Below are 12,223 nucleotides of genomic sequence, written 5' to 3'. Positions count from 1 at the left end.
CGTTGATGTGCCTACAAATTCTTGCATTTTTTACCATTCTGCAGGGAATAACATGGTATTGGTCTTATGGATTAGAGGGGTTTGATTTTTTTTTTTTAAATCAATGTCATTTTTTCAGAACTTTTGTTTCATATGCATATCAATTTTCATGGAAGACTCATGCAGATTGAGAGGAACAAAATTGTTTTAATTGTTTCTCTTCCCCGTGACTTACCTGGCCAATCAGTGGAGCTCTGCTCTGAGGCTTCCGTAGCAATGGTCCTTGGATGGAAGCATTAACCAATCCTCAGTACAGTACTTATGTCCTGTGATTTTGTGCCTGGAAACTGATGGATTGTAAAAGATTCAGCTGCAGGCCAAGTGGATGGCCACCATTAAAGGAAGGAAAAGTTTCATTTAATCCCAAGTACAATCAGATATTGTTCAATATATTTGGTATAATTAGGGTTATTTGAATTTTTATAAATTATAGGTCATTTCAAATTTTGCCTTTTTATTTAGGTTTAAATTGGATTATTTAAGTTGTAAATTACTCATCAAATTGCTATACGTAAAATATTTCACTTTAGATTCATAATAACATATTATTTGTGAAAAATCATTTTTATTAGCTTTTAACTCAATTGAGTTTAATTGGACCTCAAGCCAAATCATATGAGTAATTAGATTAATCTTAACCTTTTCTTGTGCCACCGTTGAGAAAATGGATGGGTATAATATGGGTGAGTTTCGATTTGCTTTTTTATTTATTTTGTTCCAGTTTGATTTTTAATTTTGAAAATTTTATTTATTTTAATTTGATTTAATTTTAATAAATAAAATTAAAAAAACTGAATTGAATCGATTAGTAATGATAGTATATTATTTTTAATAATATATAAAAATTAAATAATATGAAAATTAAAATATTTTAATTAAATTTTAAAATATTAAAAATAAAATGTAAAAAATAAAAAATTTATTGAAAGTTTAAACTGATTAAATTGAATCAAATTAAACTGAATCAAATCGATTTAATTCAGTTTAATTTTTGATCAAAATCAATTTGGTTTAATTTTTATAATTATTAAAATTTTAATTTTTAATTTATTCAATTTATTTTAATTTTAAATCAAACTAACCAAATGTTCACCTATCTATTATATTGAAAAAATATTATGCTCAACTCTGTCGTAAGTAGGACGATATGGTTTTCTTCGAGGTTTAAAAATTTTAAATTTGTGTTTGGGAGTGATATCGTTTTACAAAGAAAGATTTTTGAAAATATTAAAAAAATTATTATTTAATTTTATATAATTTGAGAAAATTCATTAATTAATTTTTTTATTTTAAAAAATATACTAAAATGCTACTTAATTTTAAAAAATATATATTGATTTTTCAATTTTAATATATATATATATATTGATTAATCCCTTTATTAATTTTAGTTTTTAATTATTTTTTAAAGCAAAATTATTTATTGTTTTAATAAAATTTCATTAAATAAAAATGAATATTATTCCAAACAGAGATACTATTATACCTAATAGATTCTCTAGCGAAAATATGAGCAGTTAGATTAGTATTATGACGAATCCATCTAATAGAAATATCAGTTTTAGAGTTTAACAAAAATTTACAATCATTCAATATCAAACTCTACATAGAATAATTTAATAAAAATACTCCTCAAATGCATGTCTAAACCTCTGCATAAGATAATTTAGTAAAGATGCTCCTCCTCTTTTCTCATCTCTCGAGCATAAATCATTAAAAGTTTCAGGCGACATAGCTGAAGCATTTTTCATATCATACTCTTTATAATAGCTAACAAAATTTCTGACCAATTTAGCCAACGTCTCGTTATAATAACAAAAAAGGAGGTCTTTAATCAGAACCCAAAAATCAGAATGAGTTAGAGGGATATGAAGAGGATTTTCATTACCTTATATCTCCTTTCAAACAAGGAGGAATCGATTATACAACCAAGGGTCTCATTCCCTATATTTTCAAAATCAACATTATTAAAAAACCGACACAGATATTTTTTTGCCTCTAATTCCATAATAGATACCCCTCTAAAGGATGCCATAAATCTGCCAAAGAGATCTGCATATTCTGAAAATTGATTGGATTGTATGTGAGAAACATCCGCAACATACAGGAATTATAAGTGACGATCGGAATATCTCTGGAGCTCTTAATAGAGACAACAACATCTTCTTCTTCATCGATAGTCAATTGATGCAGATCGTCTTCTATGGAAAAGGAGAAAGAAGAAATTAAGTTTAAGGAAAAGGAAAAGGTGAGAGCATCGAGTCACAAAGGAATCAAGTGGAAAACCTACAGTAATATGATATTTTTTATAATTTTTAATTATTAAATATACTATTTAAAATTTTCTTAATATTTAATGGTTAAATTTCATAGAGAAATTAATTAATAAATTTAATATATTTTTTAAAATTAAAAGAGCCATTAATGACTTTTATATAGTAAATAGTAATTTTTCCTCATTAGAAGGGTGTAAAAATCTCAATTATCAACCTGCTAATTTCCCTTTACAATCTCTATAAATATATACCGATGATAACTGGGTCTGGATATCCGATTCTGATTGAGCCCGTACTGAAAAGGTTAGACCTTAACTCTAATAAAATCTAATACATAGATCTGTTTCACATGTAAGGCCAAACTTCATTTTGATAAATCGGATTGGGCTTAAGCCTCTACACGGGAGACCAGACTATATTTATTCCTTTGGCCCCTTGAGATAACAAATTCCGTGACACTTAGAATTGTGTCCACATAGTGCCAGATGGAATTAAATGGTCGCCTAATGATAGGAAAAGACATAGTATGTCTGTACATATAGCCAGTGTGACTATGATAGGAGGGTACAAACACAGGACGACAGTTACACTCACTAGAAGATAAAAGGGAAAAGGAATAAAGGAAGTAAAGGGGGACAAACCAGATTAAACTTACCAAAATACACCTTGAGCCTACCCTTTACTAGATTTCAGGATATCAATTAGCGCCGTCTATGGGAACGAAAGAAATCTTTTCATCACCGGAGTTTTCATCCTCATTTCACCCACTGAAATCCACATGGCCAACCACGACGAAAACCATACGGGAAACACCCCAACGACCTGAGTTCAACTCAAGAAAGACTACAGTTCTTATTCTCTAGCCCAACTGCCCCATTAAACCAACCCTTTATATTGTTTAGCCCTTCACCGAGCTCAGCCGGAACCATGCTTTGAACTACCTTATCTAACCAAGAGTTGCAAAGTATGGCTCTAGTTACAGAACACTGCCCAATGGCTAGGTCAAATGTTGCAACAGAAAGAGCTCAGCACTACGTTGAGTATACCACCTGCCGCTGAGGGGTTCAACGTCAATGAACCCTAACTCACATAAAATTATGAAGCCCCTCAGTAGAACAGTAGGCGAACAGATGATGGAGATGGAGAGGCCAGTCGGAGAAACGAGCCGATAGCTACAGCAAGAGGCAGGATAGTGCGAGAGCTCATTGAGAATGATGAGGCTGAGAGCTACTCCTCCGAGCCAGCAAAAAGGTCGCAGAGTAAAGAGTTAGAATATCGCTTAGAGAAGAAGCCTAGAAGGGAAGATGTGGATGTAGATCAAAAGTTAGAAAGGTTGACAGAGCAACTACTGACAGAGTTAGGGGCAAGAGACAACAACAGCCCTCTATTGCCAACCTCATCACCATTTGTGAGACGGGTTCAATAAGAAACCAATCCAAAGGAGTTCATGATGCCAACCATGGCAGCCTATGATGGGACGAGAAACCCCTGAGAACACATCTTGAACTATAAGACTTTCATGGAGTTGCAGACCCACTAAAATGCCTTGATGTGCAAGGTCTTTCCCACCATCTTAATAGGACCGGCCTGGACCTGGTTTAACAACTTAGAGGCAGGATGCATTAAGAGCTTCACAGATTTTGCTAGTGTATTTATTAGTAGATTCATCACCAAAGTTCTCTCAGAAAGAAAGACGAGCTACTTAGAGACCTTTCAGTAAAGGAAGAATGAATCCTTGAGGGAGTATGTAGCTAGGTTCAACTCTGAGGCCTTATAGATACCCGAGCTAGATGAAGCGAGAGTAGTAGAAACCATGCAAAAGGGCACAACCTCCCCGGAGTTCTTCGGATCACTATACAAAAAGCTCCCTACTTCCTTGTCAGAGCTGATGAAGAGGGTCGAGAAATACATAAGACAGGATAACACCTTAATCACTAGCCGGTTTGCTAGGGACGACAGAGACAGAGGAAGGGTTAGGGAGGACAAGAGATAAGACAGGCTAGAGAGGAGACAAGATCGAGGACTGGAGACATTGAACAAGCATCGATGGGAGAAAAAGGAATAGAGACCTTATCAACCCCAGCTGCCCACTGATATTACTCCCCTGAACATGTCCAGAGCCAAAGTGCTCATGGAAATCCAGGACAAAGATTTCATACAATGGTCCAAGCCCATGAAAGCAAAAGCGAACAGAAGGGACTCGGATAAGTACTGCCAATACCACAGAACTCATGGTCATGACACAAATGACTGCTATCGGTTAATAAATGAGATAGAAAGGCTAATCAAGAGAGACCACCTCTACAATTTTGTGAAGAAGCCAGAGGGCCAGAGGCAATAACAAAATGCAGCTAAGGAAAGGCCCAGGAGACAAATCGGAGCGCTAATAAATGACAACTCCAGCGGAATAATCAACATAATTGTCAGAGAAACTGGAGGCCGTATGAGTCGGAGAGGAAAGAAGAGAGGTAGAAATGAAGATGAAAGCAGCGCAAAAGTGATGCAGGTTGCTGAACACTCTTTGGTAACCATCTCTTTTTCCCCGGAGGATACATAAGGAGTATAGATGCCTCATGATGATGCCTTGGTCATCGAGGCCGTCATCCATAACTTCAGGGTTCAGAAGGTGCTAGTAGACGACGACAACAAAGTGAATCTATTACCTTATAGAGTCTTCCAGCAGATGAAGATACATGAAGAGCAGCTGGTTAGGGATCAAGCCCTGGTCAAGGGGATAGGGGGACCCCAGTAGCAATAGAAGGAAAAGTAAAGGTAGCCCTCGAAGGAAAAGTAAAGGTAGCCCTCACCTTAGGGGAGCCACCCTTGTTATAGACTCACTACGCAGTATTTCTAGTGGTGAAGTTACCCCCAGCTACAACGCCATCCTGGGAAGACTAATGTTATATGATTTTGAAGCAGTGACCAGCATTCGGTATCTGACCATGAAGTTTTCAACAAAGGTAGGGGTCAAAATCGTCCGAGGAAGGTAGGAACAGACCAGAGTTGTATACTTGGCCATAGTGGAGGAACAATGTGCCCAACTGAAAGAAATAAATCTTGAAGTCATAGAGGTCTGAGATGACAAGGAGGCGAAGACTGAACCTGTGGACAAGTTGGAGACCTTCTCATTATCCAGAGAAGAAACTGATAATGTCTTCAGCATTAATATGAGCTTGGAAGAGAGACAGAAGGAAGCTACAATGGACTTAATCCGAGGGCATGCCTCAAGCTTTGCTTGGAAGCCCTCGGATATGCCAAGGATTGATCCTGAAGTGATGATCCACAAGCTAAACATCCTTCCCGGAGCCAAATAGGTGAAGCAAAAGAAGAGAGTCTTCAGGAAAGAGAAACAACAGGCTACGAGGGAAAAGGTGGAGAAATTAGAAGAGGTCGGGTTTATTAGGAAAGTAATGTATCCACAGTGGTTAGCTAATCCTATATTAGTGAAAAAAGCCAATGGGAAGTATAGAATGTATATAGACTTCACTGATTTAAACCAGACCTATATCCCCTCCTAAATATTAATAAAATGGTCAATTATACGGCCAACTTTGATTACTTATCATCTTTAGATGCTATGTCAGGATACCATCAGATCCCCATGGACAAGTCAGATGAAGAAAAGACCTCCTTCATAACTAAAGACAAAACATATTGCTACAAGGCTGTGCCTTTTGGGTTGAAAAATGCCAGGGCAATGTACTAGCGGCTGATGAATAAAATCTTCAAAGATCAGATAGAGGGAAATGTGGAGGTGTACCTCGATAACATGGTAGTTAAAAGCTAGACTTTCTAGCAACATCTGATTGACTTGGAAGAAGTCTTCCAGGTACTCCAGTGATATAGAATGAAGTTGAGCTCTGCAAAATGCGCTTTCTTCATTAGAGGAGAAAAATTTTTGTGCTACATGGTCAGCAAAAAAGGCATAGAGCCGAACCCAGAAAAAGTAGAAGCCATATTGAGTATGCTTGAGCCGACTTGTGTAAGGAATGTACAGAGACTCGCAAGAAGGGTAGTAGCACTTAATAGATTCATGTCCAAGTCAGCAGAGAGATGCCTACCTTTCTTTAAGAAGCTAAGGAAAGTTCTGGACTTTGAATGGATGGAAGATTGCCAGGAGGCTTTTAAAAGCCTCATAGAATATCTCAGCTCTTCGCACGTGCTCAGTAGTCTTCTGGCGAGAGAAGAGTTGTTGATCTACTTAGTTGCGTCAGAATAGGTAGTGAGCGCAGTGCTAGTAAAAGAAGAGGCGGGGATCCAAAAACCTGTCTTCTACATCAGCAAGGTACTTAAAGACGCCAAGACCAGGTATATGAATATAGAAAAAATTGGCATTTGCTTTGTTATTGGCAGTGAGGAAGTTCAGTATGTATCTAGAAGACCACTAGGAAGTAGTGATGACTGATCAACCTTTGAAAAAGATCTTATGTAGGCCTGAAACTTCAGGACGAATGCTAGCATGGTTGGTAGAAATCAACCCGTATTGCCTCATTTATTGACCTCGGACAACAATCAAAGCCCTGGCTAACTTCATAACTGAATGCTCCTTTAGCTCGGGTGAGAAAGAGCAAAATGATGCATTACTGAGTTCAGTGGAAGAAGGGGTGGAGAGTCAACACCAATATGAATTCATGTGGAATTTGTTTGTAGATGGAGCATCGAGCTCCACAGGTAGTGGAGCAGGAATTCTTTTGAAAGGGCCTAATGAGTTCAAAATATGTTATGCGTTGCTCTTCGAATTTCCAATGTCTAATAACATGGTAGAATATGAAGCTCTTTTGAATGGAATGCAAATAGCCTTAGAAGTGGGGGCAACAGGCCTCAGAATAAACAACGACTTGCAGCTAGTAGTGTAATACCCGGCTAGACCCCGGCATCAGAATTCCTACCTTCCGGCCGAATCTTCGTTGGAATCCGGAATTTCTCGGATGTCGGAGCCTTCTAGAAGGGTAAAATAAAAGCCAGATTCGGCCGCCGAACCTCATGTTCGGCCTCCGAACATTGGGCTCTTGTGGAAGCACCTTTGGCCCCCGAAGGTGGTCTGGCCAGCCACCTATAAAAGGCCCCATGTCCGAAAATGGGCGAGTTTTCTCTCTCTATTTTCGGGCATCGGTGAGTTTCGCCCTTCCATGGTTGATTTTGTGTTTTCCTTCAATCCCTTCAAGTTTTTGATGAGTTTTACTTTGTTTTGAAGATTTTTGAGCTAAGATCAAAGTTTTGAAGCTTGGAGACCCCCGGAGCTCGATTTCTCCCAATCTTCAAGTTTGGATCACCTCTCCTCTCGATCTTCAAGAGGTAAGCGTAGATCCTCACCTTCTTTTATGTTTTAAGTAAGTTTTAAGAAGGGGTTAAGGATTTTGAGGCATGGTTAGGCTAGGGGTAAAATGTTAGGGTTTATGTTAGTTAAATGTTTAATGTATGCTAAATGTGATGTTTGTTGGGGCATAGATTAGTTTTATGCCTCTATATGCTTGAATAAGTGTTTATGCATGTTTTAGTATAGTTTTGATGCATGTTGGGTTATTGTGGGTGGCTGGATATGCAAAGCAGAATCGGGTTCTGCCCTTTGGGAGAGCCCAGGTTCGGCCGCCGAAGCCAGTTTCGGCCGTCGAACCTGCCTATAGAGGCAGTTTGGCCGTCTAAACTCGCCCCCGAAAGTTTGGACTTTCGGCTCTGGAGGGGAGTTTCGGCCACCGAACCTGCCCCCGAAAGGTTGTGACTTTCGGCTCTGAAAGCACCTTCGGCCGCCGAACCCTGCCCCCGAAAGTGCTTGACTTTCGGCTCTGAAGGGACCTTCGGCTGCCGAACCTACCGCCGAAAGTCCCCTATTCAGCCTTCCTTTGCATGTTTTCTATGAATGTTTTATGATATTTTAGGGAGTTTTTGGGGAGTTGTTTAGAGTCATGTTAGAGTTTGTTTGGTCCTTCATTTGAGTCCACCTGTGTAGGTTCGGACCCGAGAAACCGAGGAGGCCAGCAGTGTTAGCTGTTTCAGAGTCAGCCAGAGGTGAGTAGAACAGAACTACTTTTATTTTAAACGTAATTAAACTTTTAAGCATGTTCATGCATCACGATTACCATGTTTATAGGTTGTTGCATTAGAACTCATGAATATGATGCATTGCATAATTTGCTGTTGATGTGGATGGATATTGGATGATCCATTAGCCCTCGATATGATATGCTATGTTATGATGTGGAAGACCAGGTGTGGCCTGCACTACGCCCCTGGCACTATGTAAGAGAAAGTCCGGGTGTGGCCTGCACTACGCCCCCGGCATGGTTGGATAATGTTATGATATGTATATGTAAAAGAAAGACTAGGTGTGGCCTGCACTACGCCCCTGGGACAGTTGGACTATGTAGAGGGTTATTGGTGACAAATCCATCCGTGATGTAAATTGTTTGTGATGTGATGCATTTCATGATGGCATATGTTTATAAACTGTTTTTATTGTTCTGCTCACTGGGCTCTTGTAGCTCACCCTTTTCCCTCTAACCCCCAGGTTTGCAGGTTCAGGATAGCCCGGGAAGTTGTCAAGGGTAAAAGCTATATATATGTAATAGATTAATAGTGGACAAGATATGTAAAATAATGTAATGTAATGTAAGGTATTGTACAGTGTTGTAATGAAGATTAGTATTGTGCTTGGCCCTAGTATTTATTGTAAATCCCTATTGTACATGATCTTGATGTAAATGTTTTAATGATGAGTTATGTTGAACCAGGCTTGACATATGATATGTTACCTAGCTAGAGCATTTGATGAGGGCTCTAATGTGAGGTTTTATGTTTACAGTTATGGTGCATGCACAGGTCAAGCTTGGTGTATAAAAAGTTTAAAGTTTTTATGAAATGTTGATCATGTATGGGATTTTATCTGATGTATAGGATGTATAGTAGGCTTGCTACGGGTTCCGGCGACCTTAAGTCGATCTGGACCCTAGCGCCGGTAGCAGTCCGGTTTCTGGGTCGTTACAAGTAGTGAACCAAATAACAGGAGTATACCAAGCAAAGGACCCCGTCATGTAAAGGTACTTAGCTAAAGTGCAAGCTCTGGAAGCCGAGCTCAGGGAGCAAGGAAGCATTATCAAGTACCAAAGAATACCTCAAGAAGAGAATGAAGAGGTAGACCTGCTCAGCAAGTTGTCTATGGAAGAGCTAGAGCAGCTCTCAGATGAAGTGTACATACAGGTCAAGCTTGGTAAGTGGTAGGACAATTTTGTTTTCATGTTTTATATTTATGTTTGATCATGTATGGGATTGATCAGGTACACAGAGTTCAGGTTAGGCTTGCTATGGGTTCCGGCGGCCTTAAGCCGACCTGGATCCTAGCGCCGGTGGCGGTCTGATTTTCGAGTCGTTACATGTACGTGCAGCAAATTGACATCCCTACCTTCGAGAAGTTAGCCTCTATCATGCAAATTGATGAAGAATGAAGCTGGATGACCCCATGCCTAGAATACCTCGAGACTGAAAAATTGCTCGAAGACAAAGCAGAAGCTCAAAAAATTGCAGCTAAGGCTGCTAATTATCAAGCGGTAAGAGGAACCCTATATCGGAGGGGGAAGTCCAACCTATAGTTGTGATGTGTAGGACTAGAAGAGGCATCCAAGGTAATCCAGGAGATACACCAGGGGGTCTGTGGACTTCATGAGGGAGCAACCACATTAGCGAACAAGATTTTTCGGTAGAGATATTACTGGCCTACAGCGAAGAAAGAAGTCGGGAAATTTGTGAAGAGATGTGACATTTGCCAAAGGTTCGCCAATGCCATCAATAGCCCGGCTACGCCATAGTCAAGTATATTAAGCCTGTGGCCATTCTCACAGTGGAGGATAGACGTTCTGAAGCCATTCCTTAAAATGGTGGGGCAGAAGAGATTTGTAATCATAGCTGTAGAGTACTTCTCTAAGTGGCCCGAAGTAGAGGTTATACCCACCATCACAACTCGGAAGGTGATAGATTTTGTGTGGGGCCACTTCATCTGCCGATTTAGGATATCCAGGATACTCATATCAGATAACGGAAAATAGTTCGACTGCAACTCTTTTCGAGATTTCACAAAGAACATGGGTATATGGCACAAGTTTTCCTCAGTAGTTCATCCACAAACGAATGGCCAAACCGAGATGACAAACTGGCTATCCTTCAAAGGCTGAAAATATGGTTAGATGGTGTTAAAAAGAATTGGGCAGCTGAATTGCATAGCATCTTATGGGCATTTCGGACTACACCTTAGACACCAATAGGGGAGACACCGTTCACGCTAGCGTTTGGGACAGCAGCTGTAGTCCCCATAGAGCTATAGATTTCTACTCACCGGGTCCAATTCAATGATGAAAGCATCAACGGTGAAAAATTGAGAAGCAACCTGGATGCCATATAAAAGATCAGAGATGAAGCATAGGTACGAACAGATGCAGATGCAGGGTCCACAGCCTGTAAAACCTCCCGGGTCACATCAGCTACGGATTTGTTGACCTTGAAAGTGGCCAGAGTCGCCTTCATACTCTCTCAGGACAAGGTGAAATTTTTGGGAAGCTTGATAATGCTCATTGATACAGCAGAAGCTGAAAAGAAAATATCAATTTAGTTAGAGCTCAAAATACTGAAAGGAAAATATAAAAAGAAAAGAAAACCAGAAAAGAATACCAACTTCCCAGCAGGATCTCTTTCCAGGAGAGGTCGATATCCCAATTGATCTTGAGCTCTCTTTTAGCTCATCAACTATAAAATTCTTTGCCCAAACTTTTATCGAATTCTTATACCCAACAAATATGGACAGTCCAGCTCAGGGACCAAAGTAATAGAATCCATAGGTAGATCTAACGAGGTGAAAGAAGGTGCAGAACAACTCAATAGAAGGGGCAAAACCCCAGCACAGGCAAACGAGCTCAAAATAGCACATGATCAAGATAGAATTGGGGGACAACATCTGAACAAACACCCTAAAATGACGAAAGACCTTAATAAAGAAAGGGGTAAAAGGGAAGGTCAGCCCAAAATCGCGAAGCTTAACAAAAAAGACCAAGTTACGCCCTTGATGGGCGTCTATCAGACTCGCCGGTGGTGGGTAGAGGAGAACGATCCGCTTGTTAGGTAAGGGAGCCCTAATTCTATTGATGGTAGTATCAGAATAATTACTAGAAAAGTGGTGAGAAAATGAGGAAGAGGTGATAGAGGACATTAGATCCACTACATCGAAAATCCTAACAGAAGCCATGAGAAGAGTAAGACAAACCTTGGATTGGAAAGACAGAAATTACAGAGAAGAGAAAGGGCAAGATAGCAGAAGTAGTGCAAGAGGCAGAACAGCAAGTGAAAGCAATAGCGCAAGTTTGAAATGGGTAAAGGCAAAGAGGAGATATTTTGACAAGAACTCTCCTAGAGCCGTGTAATAATAATTGGAGCTTTGAAATTTACCCCCTCATTAATCATAGAATAATTAATGAGCAGGTAAAGGGGCACTTGATGATAACTAGGTCCAGAAAACTCCGATCTTGGTTGAGCCTGTACTAGAAAGGTCGGCCTTAACTCTACTAAGGTCCAATACATAGGTTTGCTTCACGTGCAAGTCCAAACTTTACTTTGAAGTCCAAGCTTCACTTTGAAGTCCCAGCTTCACTTTGATGAGCCGAACTGAGCTCGAGCCTACACATAGGAGACCTGACCATGTTTATCCCTCTGGCTCGTGAGACAACAAATCCTATAACACTCGAGATCGTGTCTACATGTCGTCGGATGGAGTTAAATGGCCGCTTGACGATGCGGAAGGATATAGTACGTCCAAACGTACAGCCAGCGTGACTATAATAAGAGGGTACAAACGTAGGATGGCGGTTACATATCACTAGAGGACAAAAAGAATAAAAGAAGCAAGGGAGACAGATCGGACTAAATTTACC

The sequence above is a fragment of the Manihot esculenta genome, chromosome 4 (assembly GCF_001659605.2).
Source record: "Manihot esculenta cultivar AM560-2 chromosome 4, M.esculenta_v8, whole genome shotgun sequence".
Classification (NCBI taxonomy): Eukaryota; Viridiplantae; Streptophyta; class Magnoliopsida; order Malpighiales; family Euphorbiaceae; genus Manihot; species Manihot esculenta.
Note: the sequence above shows the minus strand (reverse complement) of the source record.